Below are 5,221 nucleotides of genomic sequence, written 5' to 3'. Positions count from 1 at the left end.
TCAGATGGTTAAACTGCTCCCATGCATCAGCATACCAAGCCCTCTCTGCATGTTAGCGCCAGCTCACGTGCATAGCAAGGAATTTCGGGAAGAAAGGATAGCACGTTTGGGGGGCCAGGTGCCCCCCAAAGCCGCTCTGTCACTGCCTTCCGCAGCTGGGCACAGGAGAGAAAATACACCCAAAGGCTCCTGGGTCCAGATAAGGACGGGGAGATCACTCAGCAATTATGAGCAAAACAGACTCGACTTAGAAAAAAAATTCATCCCATTTATTACCAAGCAAAACAGAGTAGAGCAATGAGAAATAAACCCAAATCTTAAAACACCTCCCCCCACCCCTCCCTTCTTCCCAGGCTCAACTTCGCCCCCCCATTTCTCTCCCTCCTCCTCCCAGCGGCACAGGGGGGACAGGGAATGGGGGTTGTGGTCAGTTCATCACACGGTGTCTCTGCCGCTCCTTCCTCCTCAGGGGAGGACTCCTCACACTCTGCCCCTGCTCCAGCGTGGGCTCCCTCCCATGGGACACAGTCCTTCACCAACTGCTCCAGCGTGGGTCCCCCACGGGGTCACAAGTCCTGCCAGCAAACCTGCCCTGGCATGGGCTCCTCTCTCCACGGGGCCACAGGGCCTGCCAGGAGCTTGCTCCAGTGTGGGCTTCCCACGGGCCACAGCCTCCTTCAGGTGCCTCCACCTGCTCCGGCGTGGGGTCCTCCATGGGCTGCAGGTGGAATCTCTACACCCCCTCATCCTTCCTCCATGGGCTGCAGGGGGACAGCCTGCTTCACCATGGTCTTCACCACGGGCTGCAGGGGGATCTCTGCTCCAGCGCCTGGAGCACCTCCTGCCCCTCCTTCTGCACTGACCTGGGTATCTGCAGAGTGTCTTACATCTTCTCACTCCTCCCTCTGGCTGCAAAAGCTGCTGCTCCCTTTTTTTTCCCCCTTCTTAACTCTGTTATCCTAGAGGCGCTACCACCATCACTGATGGACTCGGCCCTGGCCAGCGGTGGGTCCATCTTGGAGCTGGTTCACGTTGGCTCTGTTGGACATGGGGGAAGCTTCTAGCAGCTTCTCACAGAATCCACACCTGTAGCCCCCCACTACCAAACCCTTGCCACGCAAACCCAAAACAAGCATTAATCCTTTCATGCTACAAAACCAGTTTCAGATGGTCCAAGGAGTATTTCCCATTGTGCCCCCTCCCTTGCCGGGGTGAGGCAGCACATCTGTTCAGCTGCTGCCTCTGCAGGGCTTTCCTCAAATGTGGTCCTGTCCACGGGACAACAAATCCGGTCCTGAGGCAATACAGAGAGCTTCAGTGTTCAGTCCACCTTGTGGCAACTCTTCTGCTCTCAGGCCGCTGGCACGAAGGCGCTGGTTGTGGTGGTAAAACTGATTTCCTATTAGCACGGGCACTGGCTGGCCGTGGGACTGGATGGCCCCAGGACTGACTGGGACTGGCACATCCTGCGATTAATCAGAGTGGATTTGTTCGAGTTAATTTATTTGCGCAGGCTTCTGTAAGTAAGAAGTCAGGAATGTTGATTCTTCTTCTTTGCAGCTGTTAACAATGCTCTCTTGAGTTTTCTGATCAGAAATGCTTTTTTTTCCAGCACTGGTTGCTCTCCAAGTGACAGTTCTGATCCAGTGACACTGACAGCAGTTGCTAGGAGTTGCTCCTTTGCTGAATAATGGGAATACAGTTGTGTGGTTAAAGCTGCACTGCTCCGAGATGCTGATTTTGCTCGTCTGATCTGGGCCATATGCTTTCCAGCACCATCTGATGCAGCACAGAGAAATGGAAGCCCTGGGGAAATTCAGATAAGCTCCCAGGGCACCAGGAATCAGACGTGAAATCATGCCAGTACAGTTCTTCTGTGTTTAATTAGAGTGCAAATTAAAAAGAAAGGTCAAAAGACTAATTCATGACAAATTATTTCTGGAGCATAGGTTTGCTCAAACACGTCTCCAGTTGGAGAACCTGAGGCTAGCAACGGAGTGAAGTTGTTAAGCTAAGTTCACATGTTCAGCCCCCTGAAAGCATCAAATGTGTAAGGCAGATGTGAGTGGGTTAAGTGCTAGAGTCCTGGTCTACAGACTGACACTACCGTGGGGGGTTAGACCTGGGTCGTTAAGGAGTTGTGACAGGCACACACGCATTGCGTGGCGCTGCCGTTTGTCCGGCAGTAACGTCTGAACCCACTTGCAGCCAAATGAGATGCAGGAGCAGACCTCTAAAAACCTCGGGGTTCCTACAAGCTCTGTGAAAATCAGGACAAGGTTGAAGAGACCCAAATTGGCGTGGGTTTGGGAAAGGCGATAGTTGGAGATCACCTGGCAGCATGTGCTGTGCAGCCACGCAGTGCTGTGGAGCTCAAGGCCAGCACAGCGTAGACGGCAGCTTTCCCAGGCAGCAGGGAAGAGGCATGGAGGGATGGCAGTGGAAGCAACGGAGAAGAGGTCTCGGGGGCTATCGGAGACAGATACTGAGAGTTCAGTGGAGACCTGCAGCAAAGAGCTGCAAGGATACAAAGCAGAAAACAGAAATCAGGGCTGGCTTGGTTCATGCAATAATTTGGGTTTTTTCAGCAGAGGTGTAAACCTGATCTCCTGTGTCCTGGTGTTTACCCCGAACTGATGGTAGTTTTTGCGGCATCGGTGTTTTTATGTGTGTGTTGGGTTTGTGTGGCAAGGTTTTGGTAGTGGGCGGGGGCTACAGGGGTGGCTTCTGTGAGAAGCTGCTAGAAGCTTCCCCTGTGTCTGATAGAGCCAATGCCAGCTGGCTCCAAGATGGACCCGCCGCTGGCCAAGGCCAAGCCAATCAGTGATGGTGGTAGCACCTCTAGGATAACAGAGTTAAGAAGGGGGAAAAAAAAGGGAGCAGCAGCTTTTGCAGCCAGAGGGAGGAGTGAGAAGATGTAAGACACTCTGCAGATACCCAGGTCAGTGCAGAAGGAGGGGCAGGAGGTGCTCCAGGCGCTGGAGCAGAGATCCCCCTGCAGCCCATGGTGAAGGCCATGGTGAAGCAGGCTGTCCCCCTGCAGCCCATGGAGGAAGGATGAGGGGGTGTAGAGATTCCACCTGCAGCCCATGGAGGACCCCACGCCAGAGCAGGTGGAGGCACCTGAAGGAGGCTGTGGCCCGTGGGAAGCCCACGCTGGAGCAAGCTCCTGGCAGGCCCTGTGGCCCCGTGGAGAGAGGAGCCCACGCCAGGGCAGTTTTGCTGGCAGGACTTGTGACCCCGTGGGGGACCCACGCTGGAGCAGTTGGTGAAGGACTGTTTCCCATGGGAGGGAGCCCACGCTGGAGCAGGGGCAGAGTGTGAGGAGTCCTCCCCTGAGGAGGAAGGAGCGGCAGAGACACCGTGTGATGAACTGACCACAACCCCCATTCCCTGTCCCCCCTGTGCCGCTGGGAGGAGGAGGGAGAGAAATGGGGGGGCGAAGTTGAGCCTGGGAAGAAGGGAGGGGTGGGGGGAGGTGTTTTAAGATTTGGGTTTATTTCTCATTGCTCTACTCTGTTTTGCTTGGTAATAAATGGGATGAATTTTTTTTCTAAGTCGAGTCTGTTTTGCTCATAATTGCTGAGTGATCTCCCCGTCCTTATCTGGACCCAGGAGCCTTTGGGTGTATTTTCTCTCCCGTGCCCAGCTGCGGAGGGCAGTGACAGAGCGGCTTTGGGGGGCACCTGGCCTCCAGCCTGGGTCAGCCCACCACAGTGCTGTCCTCAGTAGCTATGGTCTTGGTCCAGAAAGCGCATGCGATTTCCCATCTAAACCCAGCAGCGTCTCCAGTCCTGGGGAGGGTATGTGCTGTGCATCCAGCCCTTAGGAACCCTGGCCCAGAGGCATTTGGCCTTTCCCCATTTCTGCAGGTGGCTGCAGGCCTACCCTGTGGCTCTGAAGCTGTGTAAATCCAGCATTAATGTTGTGACTTGGACACTATCCAGCTCTTTTAAACGGCATCCCCAGTACAGTCAGCAAATCTGATCGGTTTCTTACATGAAAATAAGTGTTGCCTTCACGCACCATATGAAATGTGTGTTTTCAATTCTGTCCCTCAATTTTTTAAGAGATTACTGGCTCTTCCTCCCATTTGTCTCTACCCCAGAGGAGTGTTGTAAAGGCAGCTTTTCTGAGAGTTTGTGTGAATGGGCTGTACAGGTACCCAGGGACGTGGATGGAGAAACAGCTACCGGAAAACAGCAGGAAAGCACGTGCTGGGCAGGTGGTGTGTGGAAGTCTTCCGAGAACTCATAAGCTCTGGAGACTGATGGTCCTGTTGAAACCCCACAGACTGGCAGTCTCGGTTCACTGAGAGCCTGCAGAAACTGTAATGCCACCAGCGCTCACTGCCGCCAACCACAGCTCTGTAACTCTGACCGCAGCCAAAAGGGTGGTGGCAGCTCTGTGCAGGCAAAGACTATGGGGGTATATATCATCATATACCTTACGAAATAAAGAATAATCTGAGGGACTTTCCATACAGCTGCGCAGAAGGCACAGATCCTCCACTCCTGGGTGTACAGCTGGGCTCAGCCTGCCAGCCTCTGCTCCAGCCGGGCAACCCAGTGAGCAAAGAGGTGAACGTGACGGGTGAGTGGCTCCTGCTCGGGGGCAGAGCTGCCATCCAGAGGCACCGCACCTCCCCAGGCTGGGGAAACGGGCCAAGAGGAGCCCGAGGAAACTCAAGGACACGTGCAGCGTCCTGCAGCTGAGGAGCTGGAATCCCTTGCAGCAGTCCGGCCACCACGCTCCGGTGCTGGAGAGGCAGAGGCAGCAGGGCCTGCTCCACGCAGGACACGAGATGGCTTCGTGGGGCAGCACAGCCGCCCGCGGTTAGGCCAGCGAGGAGATGGAGCCAGGCTCCGCACCGAGGCGGGAGGACGAGGGGCGATGTACCCAAGCGGGAAGCGGAGGGCCCTGACCAGACCGGCAGAGCGGCCCTGCCCGGCGCTGGGGACAGGCCCCGTGCCCAGACTCTGCCGCGCAGGCGGCACCGGCAAAAGCTGACTGGAAAGGGGCAGCTCGGGGGGTGGAAGGCGAGACACCCGCCCCGGGCCCGGCCGCCCCGCAGCGCCGGCAGAGCGGTGTCCCCGGCCCCCCTCCAGCCGGGCCCGGCCGCTCCCGCCCTCGCCAGACGGACCCTGCGCCGCGGCCTTCGCGCTCCAGCTAAGTTCGCCCCACCGCGCTCGCCGTAGCTCTCAAGCGGTGCCGGGAAGCC

This window comes from Grus americana, chromosome 17 (assembly GCF_028858705.1).
Source record: "Grus americana isolate bGruAme1 chromosome 17, bGruAme1.mat, whole genome shotgun sequence".
NCBI lineage: Eukaryota > Metazoa > Chordata > Aves > Gruiformes > Gruidae > Grus > Grus americana.
This window is presented reverse-complemented; position numbering follows the sequence as displayed.